Source organism: Bubalus kerabau, unplaced genomic scaffold, assembly GCF_029407905.1.
Source record: "Bubalus kerabau isolate K-KA32 ecotype Philippines breed swamp buffalo unplaced genomic scaffold, PCC_UOA_SB_1v2 scaffold_27, whole genome shotgun sequence".
In the NCBI taxonomy this organism is placed as follows: domain Eukaryota; kingdom Metazoa; phylum Chordata; class Mammalia; order Artiodactyla; family Bovidae; genus Bubalus; species Bubalus kerabau.
Genome location: NW_026577881.1, coordinates 1,468,422 through 1,490,966, shown reverse-complemented (window position 1 = coordinate 1,490,966; position 22,545 = coordinate 1,468,422).

Below are 22,545 nucleotides of genomic sequence, written 5' to 3'. Positions count from 1 at the left end.
TCCCGTGTCCTCCCTCCAAACACCAGAGGAGGTTTGACTCCCTTTAAGCCACTCAGTGGGCTCCAAGACATACCCGTCCGACTCGAGAGGAGAGCAGAGTCCTTTTCTTCCCCTCGAGACGAGGCCTGACTCCAGGGTGAGTCTGGAATGCAACCCCGAGATTCCTGTCGCCCCTTGACATGAACATTAGGTCCTGCACACAAGCCTTGGTGGGGTCTCTTTTGCCTTCAGTGACTAGAGCGCTCCTCCAGCTCTTCCTCGAATCTCGAATGGAAGATAAGACTTTTGTGGGCCAACACAAGAGGAAGCATGAATTCCCTGTGGTAACTCAAATATCCCACCGCAACTAGAGAAAAACCAAGTGGTTCCCCAGTCATTCCAAGATGAGGCCCATGCCCGCTGGAGCACCCCAAGAGAAGTCCCACGTTCCAATTTGAAGAGCGAAACGGTACTTGGAACGCGTTATGCGACCCCAAAAGTTACCCGACATACCTGTCTCACTTGAGGGAAACACCGAGGTTCCCAGCAGCACTTCATCTGAGCCACTTCTCCCCTCCTGATCACCACAGGAGGGTCGAATCCTCTGCTTTGTCTGGAAGGGTTTCATGACCTTCGCGGAACACCTCAGGATGAGGCCAGTTTCATGAGGAAATTCGAGACTAGCCACGTGGGTGGTGCCAAATGCTGAACGACCCCGATTTCCCAGTCCGCTCTTCATAAGAACACGATGCCCGGACACCTCTTCAAAGGCAACCCTGTGGATGAGGACACAAAACGAAGGGTCACTGACACCCCCATGCATCGTCTGGAAAAACCTGCAGATTCCACACACAGTTTGACAAGGGGCCTGAAACCCCATGAACAACTCGAGAGGCAAGAGGAGTTCCATTCCTCAGAAAAGACACAGCCTGACTCTCCTGTCCCAACTCTGCAGGGACACTACGATCACAGTCAGAATTGGAGAGGAAGCCTGAGGTTCCTGCCTCCACTCGAGATGAGGACCTCTTCCATTGCGACCATCCCAGTGGAGTCCCGAGAGACCCCACCAACTCCACAGCGTCCCTCACCTCTCAGAGGCACCCTGGGAAATTCCCGAAGGTCCCCGGCAGAAGGCGAGGGAAACGAGGGTTTCCCGCTGCAACCCGAGAAAGACATCGAGAGTCCTTCTTCAACGCGTCTTGAGGCCCTACTCCCCTCCCATGACTCGAGAACAATGACGCGCTCCTTCTCGCGACGTGCATGGAGACATGACTTCCCTGGCGCCGCACGAGAGGCTCCCTGAGATCCTCGTCGTGCCTCGGGAGAAAACCCCCACGGGTGCCGCAGCTCGAGGAAACCCCTGAGATGCCCTCGTCCTCGCGAGGTGAGGGCCTTCTTTTCCTGCCTGGTCTGGAGAGCAATCACGAGTCCTCTCTCAAAAGTGAAGAGGAGGCTGGACTCCCTTGAGGCCACTCAGGGGGCACCAAGATATCAGCGTCGCGACTCGGGAGGAGAGCGGAGTCCTTTGATTCCCCTCGAGGCGAGGCCTGACTCCCCGGGGGAGCATGGGAGGCAACCCCGAGATCCTTGTCTTCACTGGAGAGGAGCATTAGGTCCTGGACACACGCCTAGATGAGGTCTCTTTGGCCCTGCAGTGACTCGAGCGCAACCCCCAGCTTTCCCTCGCACTAGAATAGAAGATTGGGCTACCCAGGGCTGACAAAAGAGGAAGCCTGTAATCCCCTGTCGTAACACAAGAATCCCGCTGCAACTCGAGAAAAACCACGTGGTTCCCACCTCTTTGAAAGATGAGGCCCTTGCCCGTGACGGCGTCTCAAGGGAAGTCCCCTGTTCCGCCCAGAAGTGCGCAACGGGACCTGAGAGCCTTCATGCGACTCCCAAAAGTTCTCTGATACGCCGGGTTCCCTCGAGTGGAACACAGAGGGTCCCGGCACCACTTCATCTGAGCCCCTTCTCCCCTCCTGATCGCGACAGGAGAGGCGATTCCCCTGCGTGGTCTGGAAGGGGTTCCTGGCCTTCCCGGCGCACCTCAGGATGAGGCCGGTCTCACGAGGAAATTCGAGACGAGCCACGTGGGTGGTGCCACATGCCGAACGCCCCCGATTCCCCGGCCCGCCCTTGAGAAGGACCCGAGGCCCGGACCCCTCTTTGAAGGCAACCCTGTGGGTGAAGGCACAACACGAAGGGGCACTGCCACCCCCGTGCATCGTCCGCAAAGACCCGCGGGTTCCACACACGGCTCGACGAGGGGCCTGAGACCCCCTGAGCAACTCGAGAGGCCAGCGGGGTTCCCTTCCTCAGACAAGACGAGGCCTGACTCTCCTGTCCCAACTCTGCAGGGACCCTGCGGTCGGAGTCCGAAACGGAGAGGAAGCCTGAGGTTCCTGCCTCCCCTCGAGGTGAGGCCCTCTTCCGTTGCGCCAGACCCAGCGGAGTCCCGAGGGGCCCCGCCACCTCCACAGGATCCCTCGCCTCTCAGAGGCACCCTGGGAAGTTCCCTAAGGTCCACGGCAGAAGGCGAGGGAAACGAGGGTTTCCCGCCGCCCCCAGACAAAGACCTCGAGAGTCCATCTTCAACGCGTATCGAGGCCCTAGTGCCCTCCCGTGACTCGAGAGCCATGACACGCTCCGCCTCACCACGCGCATGGAGACCTGACTTTCCTGGCGCCACACGAGAGGCTCCCTGAGATCCTTGTCGTGCCTTGGGAGAAAACCCCCACGGGCGCCGCAGCTCGAGGAAACCCCTGAGACGCCCCCGTCCTCGCGAGCTGAGGGCCTTCTTTTCCTGCATGGCCTGGAGAGCAATCCCGGGTCCTCTCTCCAAACGGAAGAGGAGGCTGGACTCCCTTGAGGCCGCTCAGGGGGCTCCAAGAGACCTGCGTCGCGACTCGAGAGGAGAGCGGAGTCCTTGGCTTCCCCTCGAGACGAGGCCTGACTACCTGGGGGAGTCTGGAATGCAACCCCGAGATCCCTGCCTTCCCTGGAGAGGAATATTAGGTCCTGGACACACGCCTAGGTGAGGTCTCTTCGGCCCTGCACTGACCCAAGCGCAACCCCCAGCTTTCCCTCACAACTCGAGGGGAAGATTGGGCTTCCCAGAGCCAACCCAAGAGGAAGCCTGAGATCCCCGTTGTAACTCGAGAATGCCGCCGCAACTCGAGAAACACCACGTGGTTCCCACCTCTTGGCAAGATGAGGCCCTTGCCCGCGACGGCGTCTCAAGGGAAGTCCCCTGTTCTGCCCTGAAGGGCGAAACGGTCCCTGACAGCCTTCCTGCGACCCCCAAAATTCCCCGACAAGCCGGGTTCCCTCAAGGGGAACACCGAGGGTCCCGGCACCGCGTCCTCTGTGCCCCTTCTCCCCTCCTGCTTGCGACAGGAGAGTCGATTCCCCTGCGTGGTCTGGAAAGGGTTCCTGGCCTTCCCGGCACACGTCAGGATGAGGCCGGTCTCACGAGGAAATTCGAGACGAGCCACGTGGGTGGTGCCACATGCCAAACGAACCCGTTTCCCTGGTCCGCTCTTGAGAAGGACCCCAGGCCCGGACCCCTCTTCGAAGTCAACCCTGTGGGTGAAGGCACAACACGAAGGGGAACTGCCACCCCCGTGCATCGTCCGCAAAGACCCGCGGGTTCCACACACAGCTCGACGAGGGGCCTGAGACACCCTGAGCAACTCGAGATGCAAGCGGGTTCCCTTCCTAAGACAAGACGAGGCCTGACTCTCCTGTCCCAACTCTGCAGGGACCCTGCGGTCGGAGTCCGAAACGGAGAGGAAGCCTGAGGTTCCTGCCTCCCCTCGAGGTGAGGCCCTCTTCCGTTGTGCCAGACCCAGCGGTGTCCCGAGGGGCCCCGCCACCTCCACAGCATCCCTCACCTCTCAGAGGCACCCTGGGAAGTTCCCTCAGGTCTCCGGCAGAAGTCGAGAGAAACGAGGGTTTCCTGCCGCCATCTGAGAAAGACCTCGAGAGTCCTTCTTCAAAGTGTCTTGAGGCCCTAGTCCCCTCCCTGGACTAGAGAGCAAAGACGCGCTCCCCCTCGCCTCGCCCATGGAGACCTGGCTTCCCTGGTGCCGCACGAGAGGCTCCTGAGATCCTCGTCGTGCCTGTGAGAAAACCCCCACGGGCGCCGCAGCTCGACGAAACCCTTGAGATGCCCCTGTCCTCTCGAGGTGAGCGCCTTCTTTTCCTGCCTGGCCTGGAGAGCAATCCCGAGTCCTCTCTCCAAACTGAAGAGGAAGCTTGACTCCCTTGAGGCCAATCAGTGGGCTCCAAGAGATCTGCGTCGCAACTCGAGAGGATAGCCGAGTCCTTTGCTTCCCCTCGAGACGAGGCCTAACTCCCCGGGTGAGTCTGTAATGCAAATCCGAGATCCCTGTCGCCCTAGGAGAGGATCACTGGGTCCTGAACACAAGGCTAGATGAGGTCGCTTTTGCCCTGCAGTAACTCGAGAGCACTCCCCAGCTTTCCCTCGCAACCCGAATGGAAGATTGGACCTCCCTGGGCCAACACAAGAGGAAGCCTGAATTCCCAGTAGTAATTCGAGAATTCCGCCTCAACTTGAGAAAAACCACGTGGTTCCCCCGTCATTGCAAGATGAGGCCCTTGCCCGCTCCAGCGTCTCAAGAGTAGTCCCACGTTCTGTCTTCAAGTGCGAAATGATATTTGGCACCCTTAATGCTACCCCAAAAGTTCCCCGACATACGGGTCGCACTAGAGGGGAACACCGAGGTTCCTGGCACCACTTCATCTGAGCCCCTTCTCCCCTCCTGATCGCGAAAGGAGGGTCAATTCCCCTGCTTTGTCTGCAAGGGGTTCCCGACCTTCTCCACGCACCTCAGATGAGGCTGTCTCACGAGGAAATTCGAGACGTAGCCTCGATGGTGGTGCCACATGCCGAAAGACCGCGATTTCCCGATCCGCTCTTGATAAGAACGCGATGCCCAGACACCTATTCGAAGAGAGTGTGGATGAAGGCACAACACGAAGGGGCACTGACACCCCCGTGCATCGTCCGGAAAAGACCGCAGGTTACTCATACAGCTCAACAAGTGCCTGTCACCCAGTGAACAACTCGAGAGGCAAGCGGAGGTCCATTCCTGCACACAAGACAAGGCCTGACTCACCTCTCCCAACTATGCAGGGGGCTGCGATCGGAATCAGAAATGGAGAGGAACCCTGAGGTTCCTGCCTCCCCTCGAGATGAGGCCCCCTTCCATTTCACCAAACCCAGTGGAGTCCCGAGAGGTCTTTCCCAACTCCACAGTATCCCTGACTTCTCAGAGGCACCCGGAGAATCTCCCTGAGGTCACCGGCACAAGTCGAGGGAACCCAGGTATTCTTGCCAAGACCCGAGAGAGATCTTGAGAGTCCTTCAACGCGTCTAGAGGCCTGATTCCCCTACCATGACTCGAGAGCAATGACGCGCTCCCCCTCGCCACACGCATCGAGACCTAACTTCCCTGGCGCCACACAAGAGGCTCCCTGAGCTCCCCGTCGTACCTCCTGAGAAACCAACACAGGCGCTGCAGCTCAGTAAAACCACCGAGACCCCCCCCCCCCGTCATCGTGAGATGAGGGCCTTCTTTTCCTGCGTGTCCTGGAGTGCAATCCCGAGTCCTCTCTCCAAACTCCAGAGGAGGCTTGACTCCCTTTAGTCCACTCAGTGGGCTCCAAGAAATACCCGTCGCGACTCGAGAAGAGAGAGAAGTCCTTTGTTTCCCCTCGAGAGGACGCCTGACTCCTGGGTGAGTCTAGAATGCAACCCCAAGATCCCAGTCATCCCTTGAGAGGAACATTAGGTCCTAGACACAAGCCTGGATGAGGTTTCTTTTGCCCTGCAGTGACTCGAGCGCAACCCCCAGCTCTCCCTCGCAACTCGAATGGAAGATTGGGCTTCCCTGGGCCAACACAAGAGGAAGCCAGAAATCCCCTTCGTAACTCGAGAATCCCGCCGCAACTCGAGAAAAACCACGTGTTTCCAACGTCATCCCAAGATGAGGCCCTTGCTGCTATGGCGTCTCAAGAAAAGAACCACGTTCCGTCTTGAAGTGCGAAACGGTACTTTGCACCCTTGATGCGACACCAAATGTTCCCGGACACGCCGGTCTCACTCAACAGGAACACCGAGGTTCCCGCACCACTTCATCTGAGCACCTTCTCCCCTCCTGTTCGAGACAGGAGGGTCTATTCCCCTGCTTTGTTTGGAAGGGGTTTCCCACATTCCCGGCGCATCTAAGGATGAGGCCGGTCTCACGAGTAAATTCGAGACATAGCGTCGTGGGTGGTGTCACATGCCGAAATACCCCGATTTCCCGGCCCACTCTTGAGAAGAACCCGATGCCCGGACACCTCTTTGAAGGCAACCCTGTGGACGAAGGCACAAAACGAAGGGTCACTGACACTCCCGTGCATCATTCGGTAAAAGCCGCAGGTTCCACACACAGCTCGACAAGAGGCCTGTCATTCCATGAACAACTCGAGAGGCAAGCAGAGTTCCATTCCTCCACTCAAGACGAGGCCTGACTCTCCGGTCCCAACTCGGAAGGGACCCTGCGATCGGAGTCCGAAATGGAGAGGAACCCTGAGGTTCCTGACTCCACTCGAGATGAGGCCCTCTTCCATTACACCAAAAACAGTGGAGGCCCGAGAGGCCCCTCCCAAATCCACAGTATCGCGACTTCTCAGAGGCACCCTTAGAAGCTCCCTGAGGTCACCGGCACAAGTCGAGGGAACACAGGGTTTTCTGACGCAACCCGAGAAAGACCTCGAAAATCCTCCTTCAACGCATCTTGAATCCCGATTCCCCTACCATGACTCGAGAGCAATGACGCATTCCCCCTCGCCACTCGCATGGAGACTTGACTTCCCTGGCGCCACACGAGAGGCTCCCTGAGCTCCCCGTCATACCTCGTGAGAAATCCCACAATGGCTCCCCAGCTCGAGAAAACCCACGAGACGCCTCCGTCATCGCGAGATGAAGGCCTTCTTTTCCTGCATGGCCTGGAGAGCAATCTCGAGGCCTCTCTTCAAACTCCACAGGAGGCCTGACTCCCTTTAGGCCACTCTGTGGGCTCCAAGAGATACCCGTTGGGACTCGAGAGGAGAGCGGAATTCTTTGCTTCCCCTATATACCAGGCCTGACTCCTCAGGTGAGTCTGGAATGCAACCCCGAGATCCCTGTCGCCCCTGGAGAGGAACATTAGGTCCTAGACACAAGCATAGATGAGGTCTCATTTGCCCTGAAGTGACTCGAGAGCAATCCCCTGCTCTCCCTCGCACCTCGAATGGAAGAATGGACTTCCCTGGGACAACACAAGAGGAAACCTGAATTCCCCGTCGTAATTCGAAAATCCCGCTGCAACTCGAGGAGAACCACGTGGTTCCCCCGTCATCGCAAGATGAAGCCCTTGCCAGCTACAGCGTCTCAGTAGAAGCCTTACGTTCCATCTTGAAGTTTAAAACGATAATTGGCAACCTTGATGTTAGCACAAAAGTTCCCCGACACCCTGGTCTCACTTGAGGGGAACACCAAGGTTCGGCGCACCGCTTGTTCTGAGCCCCTTATCCCCTCCTGATCGCGACGGGAGGGTCGATTACCCTGCTTTGTCTGGAAGGGGTTCCGGACCTTCCCGGCGCACCTCAGGATGAGGCCGGGCTCACGAGGAAATTCGAGACGTAGCCTTGTGGTTGGTGCCACACGCCGAAAGACCCCGATTTCCCTGTCTGCTCTTGATAAGAACCCAATGCTAGGACACCTCTTCGAAGGCAATCCTGTGGACGAAGGCACAAAACGAAGGGGTCTGACCCCCTCCTGCATCGTTGGAAAAGCCCGCAATTTCCACATACAGATCGACAAGTGGCCTGTCACCCCGTGAACAACTCGAGAGGCAAGAGGAGTTAAATTCCTCCACACAAGACGAGGCCTGACTCTCCTGTCCCAACTCTGCATGGACACTGAGATCCGATTCAGAAATGGAGAGGAACCATGAGGTTCCTGCCTCAACTCGAGATAAGGCCCTCTTCTACTGCACCAAACCCAGTGGAGTTCGGAGCGGCCCCTCCCAACTGCACAGTATCCCTGACTTCTCAGAGGCACCCTGAAAAGCTCCCTGAGGTCACGGGCATAAGTCGACGGAACCCAGGGTTTCCTGCCGTAACCTGAGAAAAACCTCGCGAGTCCTTCTTCACGCGTCTTGAGGCCCGATTCCCCTACCATGACTGGAGAAAAATGACGCGCTCCCCCTCGCCACGCGCATGAAGATCTGACTTCCCCGGCACCACATGAGAGGCTCCCTGAGCTCCCCATCGTACCTCGTGAGAAACCCCACACTGGCGCCGCAGCTCGAGAAAACCCACGAGACGCCCCTGTCATGGTGAAATGAGGGCCTTCTTTCCTGCATGACCTGAAGAGCAATCCCGAATCCTCTCTCCAAACTCCAAAGGAGGCTTGACTCCCTTTAGGTCACTCAGTGGGCTCCAAGAGATACCCGTCGATACTCAGGAGGAGAGCGGTGTCCTTTGCTTCCCCTCGAGATGAGGCCTGACTACGAGGGTGAGTCTGGAATGCAACCCTGGATCCCTGTCGCCCCTGGAGAGGAACCTTAGGTCCTGGACAAAAGCCTAGATGAGGTCTCTTTGGCCCTGCAGTGACTCAAGCGCAACCCCTAGCTTTCCCTTGCAACTCGAATGGAAGATTGGCCTTTCTGAGCCAACACAAGAGGAAGCCTGAATTTCCAGTTGTAATTTGAGAAACCCGCCGCAACTCGAGAAAAATCACGTGGTTCCCCGTATTGCAAGATGAGGCCCTTGCCCCCTACAGCGTCTCAAGAGAAGTCTCACATTCCGTCTTGAAGTGCAAAACAGTACTTGGCACCCTTGATGCGACCCCAAAAGTTCCCCTATATACCGATCTCACTAGAGGGGACACTGAAGTTTCCGGCACCACTTCATCTGAGGCCTTTCTCCTCTCCTGATCGCGATAGGAGGGTCGATTCCACTGCTTTGTCTCGAAGGGATTCCCGACCTTCCCGGCACACCTCAGGATGACGCCGGTCTCACGAGGAAATTCCAGAGGTAGCCTCGAGGGCCATACTACATGCCGAAAGACCCCGATTCCATGGTCCACTTTTGATCAAAACCAGACTCCTGGACACCTCTTCGAAGGCAAGCCTGTGGATGAAGGCACAACACGTAGGGGCACTGACACCCCGTGCATCTTCTGGAAAAACCCGCAGGTTCCTCACACAGCTCCACAAGTGGTCTGTCACCTCGTGAACAACTCGAGAAGCAAGCGGAGTTCCATTCCTCCACACAAGACGATGCCTGACTCTCCTGTCACAACTCTAGGGACCTTGCGCACCGAGTCAGAAATGGAGAGGAAGCCTGAGGATCCTGCCTCCACTCAAGATGAGGCCCTTTTCCATTGCCACAAAACCAGTGGAGTCCCGAGAGGCCCGTCCCAAATCCACAGTATGCCTGACTTCTCAGAGGCACCCTGAGAAGCTCCCTAAGGTCACCGGCAGAAGTCGACGGAACCCAGGGTTTCCTGCCGCAACCCGAGAAAGACCTTGAGAGTCCTGCTTTAACGTGTCTTGAGGCCCGATTCCCGTATCATATCTCGAGAGCAATGACGTGCTCCCCCTTGCCATGCGCATGGAGACCTGAATTCCCTGGTGCCACACGAAAGGCTCCCTGAGCTTCCCGTCGCACCTCGTCAGAAACCGCACACTGGCACCGCAGCTCGAGAAAACCAACAAGACGCCCCTGTCATCGCGAGATGAGGGTCTTCTTTTCCTGCATGGCCTGGAGAGCAATCCTGAGTCCTCTCTCCAAACTCCACAGGGGGCTTGACTCCCTTTAGGCCACTCAGTGGGCTCCAAGAGACACCTGTGGTGACTCAAGAGGAGAGCGGGGTCCTTTGCTTCCCCTCGAGTCGAGCTCTGACTCCCAGGATGCGTCTGGAATGCAACCCCGAGATCGCTGTCGGCCCTGGAGAGGAATATTAGGTCCTGGACACAAGCCTAGATGAGGTCTCTTTTGCCCTGCAGTGACTCAAGAGCAAACCCCAGCTCTTCCTCGAAACTCGAATGGAAGATTGGACTTCCCTGGGCCAACACAAGAGGAAGCCTGAATTCCCCGTCGTAACTCGAGAATCCCGCCGCACCTTGAGAAAAACCACGTGATTCCCCCGTCATCCCAAGATGAGGCCCTTGCCCTCTACAGCGTGTCAAGAGAAGCCCCAAGTCTGTATTGAAGTGCAAAACGGTACTTGGCACCCTTGAAGTGACCCCAAAAGTTTCCCGACACACCGGTCCCACTCGAGGGGAACACCGAGGTTCCCGGCACGACTTCAACTGAGCCCTTTCACTCCTCCTGATCGTGACAAGATGGTAGATTCCCCTGCTTTGTCTGGAAGGGGTTCCCGATCTTCATGGCGCACCTCAGGATGACACCAGTCTAATGAAGAAATTCGAGACGTAGCCTCATGGATGGTGCCACGTTCTGAAAGACCCCGATTTCCTGCTCTGCTATTGATAAGAACCCGATGTCCGGACTCCTCTTTGAAGGCAACCCTGTGGATGAAGGCACAACACGAAGGGGCACTGACCCCCTCATGCATATTACGGAAAAAACCGAAGGTTCCACTCACAGCTCGACAAATGGTCTGTTATCCTGTGAACAACTCGAGAGGCAAGTGGAGTTCCATTCCTCCACACAAGACGAGGTCTGACTCTCCTGTCCCAACTCTTCAGGGACCCTGTGGTCGGAGTTTTAAATGGAGAGGAACCCTTAGGTTCCTGCCTCAACTCGAGATGAGAACCTTTGCCATTGCACCAAACCCAGTGGAGTTCCGAGAGCGCCTCCCAAGTCCACAGTATGCCTGACTTCTCAGAGGCACCCTGAGAAGCTCCCTGAGGTCACCGGTACAAGTCGAGGGAACCCAGGGTTTCCTGCCGCAACCTGAGAAAGACCTCGAGACTCCTTCTTCAACGCGTCTTGAGTCCCGATTTCCCTACCATGACTCGAGAGCATTTATGGGCTCCTCCTCATCACATGCATAGACACCTGACTTTCCTGGCACCACACGAGAGGCTCCCTGAGCTCCCCGTCATACCTCGTGAGAAAACTCATACTTGCGCTCCAACTCGAGAAAACCCACAAGACGCCCCCGTCATTACGAGCTGAGGGCCTTCTTTCCTGTATGGCCTGGAGAGCAATCCCGAGTCCTCTCTCCAACTCCACAGGAGGCTTGACTCCCTGGAGGCCACTCAGTGGGCTCCAAGAGATACCTATCGCGACCCAGGAGGATATCAGAATCCTTTGCTTCCCCTCGAGCCGAGGCCTGACTCACTGGGCGAGTCTGGAATGCGTCCCCGTGATCCCTATCACCCCTGGAGAGGAACATTAGGTCCTGGACACAAGCATAGATGAGGTCTATTTTGACCTGCCGTGACTTGAGAGCAATTCCCACCCAGCTCTCCCTGGCAACTCGAATGTAAGAATGGACTTCCCTGGGCCAACAGAAGAGGAAACCTGAATTCCCCGTCGTAAGTCAACAATCCCATCGCAACTCGAAAAAAACCACGTGGTTTCCCCTTCATCACAAGATGAGGCCCTTGCCCGCCACAGCGTCTCAAGAGAAGTCCCACGTTTCATCTTGAAGTTTGAAACAGTATTTGGCAAGCTTCATGAGACCCCAAAAGTTCCCTGACATACCGGTCTCACTCAAGGGGAACACCGAGGTTCCCGGCACCACTTCATCTGAGCCCCTTCTCCCCTCCTGATCGCGACAGTAGGGTCGATTAACCTGCTTTGTCTGGAAGGCTTTCCCGACCTTCCAGGGGCACCTCAGCATGAGGCCCGTTTCACGAGGAAATTCGAGATGTAGCCTCGTGTGTGGTGCCGCATTCCAAAAGACCCCGATTTCCTGGTCCGCTCTTAATAAGAACCTGATGCCCGCACACCACTTCGAAGGCAACCCTGTGGATGAAAGCACATCACGAAGGGGCACTGACACCCCCGTGCATTGTCTGGAAAAAACCGCAGGTTCCACACACAGCTCGACAAGTGGCCTGTCACTCCTTGAACAACTCGAGAGGCAAGCGGAGTTCCATTCCTCCACACAAGACGAGGCCTGACTCTCCTGTCCCAACTCTGCAGGGACCCTGCAATCTGAGTCAGAAATGGAGAGGAACCCTGAGGTTCCTTCCTGATCTCGAGATTAGGCCCTCTTCCATTGCAGCAAACCCAGTGGAGTCCTGAGAGGCCTCTCCCAGCTCCATAGTATCCCTGACTTCTCAGAGGCACCCTGAGAAGCTACCTGAGGTCACAGGCACAAGTCGAGGGAACCCAGGGTTTCCTGCCGCAACCCGAGAAAGACCTCGAGCGTCCTTTTTCATTGCGTTGAGCCCTGATTCCACTACCATGACTCGAGAGCAATGACGTGCGCCCCCTCGCCACTCGTATGGAGACTTGACTTCCCTGACACCACACGAGAGGCTCCCTGAGCTCCCGGTCGTACCTTGTGAGAAACCCCACACTGGCACCGCAGCTCCAGAAAAACCACGAGACTCCCCCGACATCGCGAGATGAGGGCCTTCTTTTCCTGCATGGCCTGGAGAGCAATCCCGCGTGCTCTCTCCAAACTCCACAAGAGAGGAGCCAAGATTGCTGAGGAGTAGGACGGGGAGAACTCTTTCCCCCCCAAACAATTTCATCAAAAGAGCATTTAAACGTCGAGTAAATTCCACAATACAACTTATGAATGCTGCCAGAGGACATCAGGCACCCAGAAAAGAACCCAACTCTTGGAAAGTAGGTAGGAAAAAGTATAAAAGACAAAAAAAGAGACAAAAGAGGGAGGGAGGGATTTCCGTCCCGGGAAGATAGTCTTAAAAAGAGAAAAGTTTCCAAACACCAGGAAAGCTTTTCACTGCCAAATCTTTGCCAAGCTTTGGAAGCACAAAGGGCAACATAAGGGGGATAAAAATAAATAAACAATTAAAACTCGCAGATTGCAAGCCCTACGGTAACTCCCCCAGCCGCAAAGCAGAGCAGACGCCTGCTCACACCATTAGCAAGCAGGGGCTGGGCAGGGAGGCGCGGCGCGGGCTGCATCGCTTAGAGTAAGAATCTGGCCTGAATACCCTGAGCGCTATCTGAATGAAATAACTTGGGCTAGCAAACCAGACTCTGGGATATCTACCACGCAAAAAGCCAGCCCTAACCTAAGACACCGCCAGGCCCGCGCACGGAACAAAGGACTGAACAGAGATAGCCGGCTGCAGACCTTCCCCCTCCGGTGACAGGCAGCCAGAGCCGGAAGGGGGCAATCGCAGCCCCAGAGAGACATTATCTATAAAACTGTAAGAAGGCTTCTTTGCTAAATAAAACTTCTTGGGGATCTGGACGGTCAACATCTGCCTGAGAAGGTGCGCCTGTTTTACACCCAGATAACCGAGTGGCGGGGAGGCGATAAGTCACAACCTTGGCGCTTGCCAAACACCTCATCACCTGAGCTGCTCGGACCTGGGAAGAGCACAAAACGCAGGCCCAACCGAGTCTGTGCCTCTGAGGACTACCCGAGTGCCTGAACCTGAGCGGCTTGGACCTGGGAGGTGCATGAAGCCCAGGGCCAGCCTCGGATTGTTCCCGGTGGAACAACCTAGAGCCCGAGCAGTGTGGGCAGGGAGGCTACACGTGCCGTGAGCGGGGGCAGACCCAGTGTGGCTGAGGCACTGCGAGCGCACGCCAGTGTTATTTGTTTGCAGCATCACTCCCTCCCTCCCTCCCCACAGCGCAACTGAACAAGTGAGCCTAAAAAAAAAAAAGTGTCCTCCACCGTCCCCTTTGTGTCAGGGCGTAAACCAGACACTGAAGAGACCAGCAAACAAAAGAAGCTATAACAGAGGGAAATGCCTTGGAAGCTACAGGCAATAGATTAAAACCCTGTGGTTACTAGGACTACATAGGAAGGCGCCTATAGATCTTGAGAAATATAAGTTGGACCAAGGAACTAGCCAAAAATGAACCAAACCCACGATACTCACAACAAAACCAGAGAAAGTCCTAGATATATTTTTATGATCATTCTTACTTTTTTTAAATTTTTTTAATTTTAAGTTCTCTATTGTTCATTTAATTTTCACTTTTATAACCTATTACTTTGCAAAAAAAAAGACCCTATTTTTTTCTTCTTCAGCAAACTTCATATATATATATATATATATATATATATATATATATATATATATATAAAATAATTTTTTGACCTTGTTTTTTTGTTTTGTTTTTTTTTTCTTCTTTTCTTTAACATTGTATTTTTGAAATTCCAAACTGTACTCTAGATTTTTAATTTATGCTTTTTGATATTTGATATCAATTTTGTACCTGTAGTTTCTTTATAATTTTTGCGACATTGCTTGTTTTTGTTTGTTTGTTTTCTCTTTAGTTTTCTTCTTCCTTTTTTTTAACATTGTATTTTTGAAATTCCAAACTCTACTCTAGATTTTTAATTTTTGCTTTTTGGTATTAGTTATCAATTTTGTACCTGTATTTTCTTGATAATTTTTGCGACCTTGTTTGTTTTTCTTTGTTCGTTTTTTCTCTCTTTCTTTTCCTTCTTCTTTTCTTTAACATCGTATTTTTGAAATTCCAAACTCTACTCTAGATTTTTAATTTTTGCTTTTATGTATTTGTTACCAATTTTGTACCTTTAAGAACCCAATCTTCAGTACCCATTTTTCACTAGGGAGCGAGATTACTGGCTTGACTGCTCTCTCTCCCTTTGGACTCTCCTTTTTCTCCACCAGGTCGCCTGTGTCTCCTCCCTAACCCCTCTCTACTCTACCCAACTCTGTGAATTTCTGTGTATTCCAGACGGTGGAGAACACTTAGGGAACTGATTACTGGCTGGATCTGTCTCCCTCCTTTTCATTCCCCCCTTTTATCCTTCTGGCCACCTCTGTCTCCTTCCTCCTTCTTCTCATCTCTGTATAACTCTGTGAACATCTCTGAGCGGTCCAGTTGTGGAGTGCACATAAGGAAGTGACTACTGGCCAGCCCACTCTCTCCACTATTGATTCCACCTGATCTCATTTTTGTCACCTCTAACTCCCTCCTCCCTCTTCTCTTCTCCATGTAATGCTGTGAACCTTTCTGAGTGGCCCTCACAGTAGAGAAACTTTTCTTCTTTAACGTAGATGTTTTATCAATGGTGCTGTATAGAAGGAGAAGTTTTGAAACTACTGTAAAAGTAAGACAGATAACTGGAAGCAGGAGGCTTAAGTCCAAACCCTGACTCCAGGGAACTCCTGACTCCAAGGAACATTAATTGACAGGAGCTCATCAAATGCCTCCATACCGACACTGAAATCAAGCACCACACAAGGGCCAACAAGTTCCAGGGCAAGACATACCAAGCAAATTCTCCAGCAACAAAGGAACGCAGCCCTGAGCTTCAAGATACAGGCTGCCCAAAGTCACCCCAAAACCACAAACATCTCATAACTCATTACTGGACACTTCATTGCACTCCAGAGAGAAGAAATACAGCTCCACCCACCAGAACACGGACACAAGCTTCCCTAACCAGGAAACCTTGACAAGACACTTGTACAAACCCACACACAGCGAGGAAATGCCACAGTAAAGAACTCCACAAACTGCCAGAATACAGAAAGGACACCCCAAACTCAGCAATTTAAACAAGATGAGACAGAGGAATACCCAGCAGATAAAGGAACAGGATAAATGCCCACCAAACCAAACAAAAGAGGAAGAGATAGGGAATCTACCTGATAAAGAATTCCGAGTAAGGATAGTGAAATGGATCTAAAATCTTGAAATTAAAATGGAATCACAGATAAATAGCCTGGAGACAAGGATTGAGAAGATGCAAGAAAGGTTTAACAAGGACCTAGAAGAAATAAAAAAAGAGTCAATATATAATGAATAATGCAATAAATGAAACTAAAAACACTCTGGAGGCAACAAATAGTAGAATAACAGAGGCAGAAGATAGGATTAGTGAATTCGAAGATAGAATGGTAGAAATAAATGAATCAGAGAGGATACATGAAAAACGAATTAAAAGAAATGAGCACAATCTCAGAGACCTCCAGGACAATACTAAACGCTACAACATTCGAATCATAGGGGTCCCAGAAGAAGAAGACAAAAAGAAAGACCGTGAGAAAATACTTGAGGAGATAATAGTTGAAAACTTCCCTAAAATGGGGAAGGAAATACTCACTCAATCCAAGAAACCCAGAGAGTCCCAAACAGGATAAAGCCAAGGCGAAACCCCCCAAGACACATATTAATCACATTAACAAAAATCAAACACAAAGAACAAATATGAAAAGCAGCAAGGGAAAAACAACAAATAACACACAAGGGAATTGCCATAAGGATAACAGCTGATCTTTCAATAGAAACTCTTCAAGCAAGGAGGGAATGGCAAGACATACTTAAAATGATGAAAGAAAATAACCTACAGCCCAGATTATTGTACCCAGCAAGGATCTCATTCAAGTATGAATGAGAAATCAAAAGCTTTTCAGACAAGCAAAAGCTGAGAGAATTCTGCACCACCAAACCAGCTCTCCAACAAATACTAAACAGGAAACACAAAAACGGTGTATAAATTCAAACCCCAAACAATAAAGTAAATGTCAATGGGATCATACTTATCAGTAATTACCTTAAACGTAAATGGGTTGAATGCTCCAACCAAAAGACAAAGACTGGCTGAATGGATACAAAAAAAAGACCCCTACATATGTTGTCTACAAGAGACGCACCTCAAAACAGGGGATACATACAGACTGAAAGTGAAGGGCTGGAAAAAGATTTTCCATGCAAATAGGGACCAAAAGAAAGCAGGAGTAGCGATACTCATATCAGATAAAATAGACTTTAAAACAAAGGCTGTGAAAAGAGACAAAGAAGGTCACTACATAATGATCAAAGGATCAATCCAAGAAGAAGATATAACAATTATAAATATATATGCACCCAACGTGGGAGCACCACAGTATGTAAGACAAATGCTAACAAGTATGAAAGGAGAAATTAACACTAACACAATAATAGTTGGAGATTTTAATACCCCACTCACACCTATGGATAGATCAACTAAACAGAAATTTAACAAGGAAACACAAACTTTAAATGATACAATAGACCAGTTAGACCTAATTGATATCTATAGGACATTTCATCCCAAAACAATGAATTTCAACTTTTTCTAAAGTGCACATGGAACCTTCTCCAGGATAGATCACATCCTGGGCCATAAAGCTAGCATTGGTAAATTCAAAAAAATAGAAATCATTCCAAGCATCTTTTCTGACCACAATGCAGTAAGATTAGATCTCAATTACAGGAGAAAAACTATTAAAAATTCCAACATATGGAGGCTGAACAACACGCTGCTGAATAACCAACAAATCACAGAAGAAATCAAAAAAGAAATCAAAATTTGCATAGAAACGGATGAAAATGAAAACACAACAACCCAAAACTTGTGGGACACGGTAAAAGCAGTCCTAAGGGGAAAGTTCATAGCAATACAGGCACACCTCAAGAAACAAGAAAAAAGTCAAATAAATAAACTAACTCTACACCTAAAGCAACTAGAAAAGGAAGAAATGAAGAACCCCAGGGTTAGTAGAAGGAAAGAAATCTTAAAAATTAGAGCAGAAATAAATGCAAAAGAAACAAAAGAGACCATAGCAAAAATCAACAAAACCAAAAGCTGGTTCTTTGAAACGATAAATAAAATTGACAAACCATTAGCCAGACTCATCAAGAAACAAAGGGAGAAAAATCAAATCAATAAAATTAGAAATGAAAATGGAGAGATCACAACAGAAAACACAGAAATACAAAGGATCATAAGAGACTACTATCAACAATTATATGCCAATAAAATGGACAACGTGGAAGAAATGGACAAATTCTTAGAAAAGTACAACTTTCCAAAACTGGACCAGGGAAGAAATAGAAAATCTTAACAGACCCATCACAAGCACGGAAATGGAAACTGTAACCAAAAATCTTCCAGCCAACAAAAGCCCAGGTCCAGACGGCTTCACAGCTGAATTCTACGAAAAATTTAGAGAAGAGCTAACACCTATCCTGCTCAAACTCTTCCAGAAAATTGCAGAGGAAGGTAAACTTCCAAACTCATTCTATGAGGCCACCATCAGCCTAATACCAAAACCTGACAAAGATCCCACAAAAAAAGAAAACTACAGGCCAATATCACTGATGACATAGATGCAAAAATCCTTAACAAAATTCTAGCAATCAGAATCCAACAACACATTAAAAAGATCATACACCATGACCAAGTGGGCTTTATCCCAGGGATGCAAGGATTCTTCAATATCCACAAATCAATCAATGTAATACACCACCTTAACAAATTGAAAAATAAAAACCATATGATTTTCTCAATAGATGCAGAGAAAGCCTTTGACAAAATTCAACATCCATTTATGATAAAAACTCTCCAGAAAGCAGGAATAGAAGGAACATACTTCAACATAATAAAAGCTATATATGACAAACCCACAGCAAACATTATCCTCAATGGTGAAAAATTGAAAGCATTTCCTCTAAAGTTAGGAACTAGACAAGGGTGCCCACTTTCACCATTACTATTCAACATAGCTTTGGAAGTTTTGGCCACAGCAATCAGAGCAGAAAAAGAAACAAAAGGAATCCAAATTGGAAAAGAAGAAGTAAAACTCTCACTGTTTGCAGATGACATGATCCTCTACATAGAAAACCCTAAAGACTCCACCAGAAAATCACTAGAACTAGTCAATGACTATAGTAAAGTTGCAGGATATAAAATCAACACACAGAAATCCCTTGAATTCCTATACACTAATAATGAGAAAACAGAAAGAGAAATTAAGGAAACAATTTCATTCACCATTGCAACGGAAAGAATAAAATACTTAGGAATATACCTACCTAAAGAAACTAAAGACCTATATATAGAAAACTATAAAACACTGGTGAAAGAAATCAAAGAGGACACTAATAGGTGGAGAAATATACCATGTTCATGGATTGGAAGAATCAATATAGTGAAAATGAGTATACTACCCAAGGCAATTTATAGATTCAATGCAATCCCTATCAAGCTACCAACAGTATTCTTCACAGAGCTAGAACAAATAATTTCACAATTTGTATGGAAATACAAAAAACCTCGAATAGCCAAAGCGATCTTGAGAAAGAAGAATGGAACTGGAGGAATCAACCTACCTGATTTCAGGCTCCGCTACAAAGCCACAGTTATCAAGACAGTATGGTACTGGCACAAAGACAGAAATATAGATTAGTGGAACAAAATAGAAAGCCCAGAGATAAATCCACACACATATGGACACCTTATCTTTGACAAAGGAGGCAAAAATATACAATGGATTAAAGACAATCTCTTTAACAAGCGGTGCTGGGAAATCTGGTCAACCACTTGTAAAAGAATGAAACTAGAACACTTTCTAACACAATACACAAAAATAAACTCAAAATGGATTAAAGATCTAAACGTAAGACCAGAAACTATAAAACTCCTAGAGGAGAACATAGGCAAAACACTCTCTGAAATACATCACAGCAGGATCCTCTATGACCCACCTCCCAGAATATTGGAAATAAAAACAAAAATAAACAAATGGGACCTAATTAACCTTAAAAGCTTCTGCACATCAAAGCAAACTATTAGCAAGGTGAAAAGACAGCCTTTGGAATGGAAGAAAATAATAGGAAATGAAGCAACTGACAAACAACTAATCTCAAAAATATACAAGCAACACCTACAGCTCAACTCCAGAAAAATAGATGACCCAATCAAAAAATGGGCCAAAGAACTAAATAGACATTTCTCCAAAGAAGACATACAGATGGCTAACAAACACATGAAAAGATGCTCAAAATCACTCATTATCATAGAAATGCAAATCAAAACCACTATGAGGTACCATTTCACGCCAGTCAGAATGGCTGCAATGCAAAAGTCTACAAATAATAAATGCTGGAGAGGGTGTGGAGAAAAGGGAACCCTCTTACACTGTTGGTGGGAATGCAAACTAGTACAGCCACTATAGAGAACAGTGTGGAGATTCCTTAAAAAACTGGAAATAGAACTGCCTTATGATCCAGCAATCCCACTGCTGGGCATACACACTGAGGAAACCAGAAGGGAAAGAGACACGTGTACCCCAATGTTCATCGCAGCACTGTTTCTAATAGCCAGGACATGGAAGCAACCTAGATGTCCATCAGCAGATGAATGGATAAGAAAGCTGTGGTACATATACACAATGGAGTATTACTCCGCCACTAAAAAGAATAGAATGAATCAGTTCTAATGAGGTGGATGAAACTGGAGCCTATTATACAGAGTGAAGTAAGCCAGAAAGAAAAACACCAATACAGTATACTAACGCATATATATGGAACTTTGAAAGACGGTAACAATAACCCTGAGTACGAGACAGCAAAAGAGACACTGATGTATAGAAGAGTCTTATGGACTCTGTGGGAGAGGGAGAAGGTGGGAAGATGTGGGAGAATGGCATTGAAACATGTAAAATATCATGTATGAAAAGAGTTGCCAGTCCAGGTTTGATGCATGACACTGGATGCTTGGGGCTAGTGCACTGGGACGACCCAGAGGGATGCTATGGGGGGGGGAGGAGGGAGGAGGGTTCAGGATGGGGAGCACATGTATACCTGAGGCAGATTCATTTTGATATTTGGAAAAACTAATACAATTATGTAAAGTTTAAAAATAAAATAAAATTAAAAAAAAAATCCACAGGAGGCTTGACTCCCTTTAGGCCACTCAGTGGTCTCCAAGAAATACCCGTCGGGACTCGAGAGCAGAGCAGAGTCCTTTCCTTCCTCTCGAGATGAGGTCTGACTCCTCGGGTGCGTCTAAAATGCAACCCCGAGATCTCTGTCGCCCCTGGAGAGGAACATTAGGTCCTGGACACAAGCTTAGATGAGGTCTCTTTTGCCCTGAAGTGACTCGAGAGCAATCCCTAGCTCTCTCTCGCAACTCCAATGGAAGATTGGACTTCCCTGGGCCAACACAAGAGGAAGCCTGAATTCCCCATCGTAACTCGAGAATCCCGCTGAAACTCGAGAAAAACCACATGGTTACCCCGTCATCGCAAGATGAGGCCCTTGCCTGCTACAGCGTCTAAAGATAAGTCCCAGGTTTCTTCTTGAAGTGTTTTCACACTTCAAGTGTGAAAACTTGGCACCCTTGATGCGATTCCAAAAGTTCCCCGACACCCTGGTCTCTCTCGAGGGGAACACCGAGGTTCCCGGTACGACTTCATCTGAGCCACTTCTCCCCTCCTGATTGTGACTGGAGGGTCGACTCCCGTGCTTTGTCTGGAAGGGGTTCCCAACCTTCCCAGCGCACCTCAGGATGAGGCCGGTCTAACGAGAATATTTGAGACGTAGCTTCATGGGTGGTAACACATGCTGAAAGACCCCGATTCCCCGGTCCACTCTTGATAAGAACCCGATGCCCGGACACCTCTTGAAAGGCAACCCTGTGGAAGAAGGCACAACACAAAGGGGCACTGACACCCTCGTGCATCGTCCGGAAAAACCCCCAGATTCCAAACACAGTTCGATAAGTTGCCTGTCACCCCGTGAATAACTCGAGAGGCAAGCGGAGTTCCATTCCTCCTTACAAGACGAGGCCTGACTCTCCTGTCCCAACTCTGCAGGGACCCTGCGATCAGAGTCAGAAATGGAGACGAAACCTGAGGTTCCTGCCTCCACTCGAGATGAGGCCCTCTTCTATTGCACCAAACCCAGTGGAGTCCCGAGAGGGCCCTCCCAACTCCAGGGTATCCTTGACTTCTCAGAGGCACACTGAGAAGCTCCCTGAGGCCACCGGCACTAGTCGAGGGAACCCAGGGTTTACTGCCGTGACCCAAGAAACACCTTGAAAGTCCTTCTTTAACGGTTCTTGAGGTCCGATACACCTTCCATGACTCTAGAGCAATGACGCGCTCCCCCTCGCAATGCGCATGGAGATCTGACTTCCCAAGCGCCACATGAGAGGCTCCCTGAGCTCCCCGTAGTACCTCATGAGAAACCCCACACTGGCGCTGCAGCTCGAGAAAACCCACGAGACGCCCCCTTCATCGCGAGATGATGGCCTTCTTTTCCTGCATGGCCTGGAGAGCAATCACGAGTCCTCTCTCCAAACTCCACAGGAGGCTTGACTCCCTTTAGGCCACTCAGTGGGCTCCAAGAGATACCCGTCGCAACTCGAGAGGAGAGTGGAGTCCTTCGCTTCCCCTCGAGACAAGGACTGACTCCCCGCGTGCATCAGGAAAGCAACCCCGAGATCCCTGACCCCCTGGAGACGAACATTATGTCCTGGACACAAGCCTAGATAAGGTCTCTTTTGCCCTGCAGTAACTCAAGCGCAATCCCTAGCTCTCCCTCGCAACTCGAATGGAAGACTGGACTTCCCTGGGCCAACACAAGAGG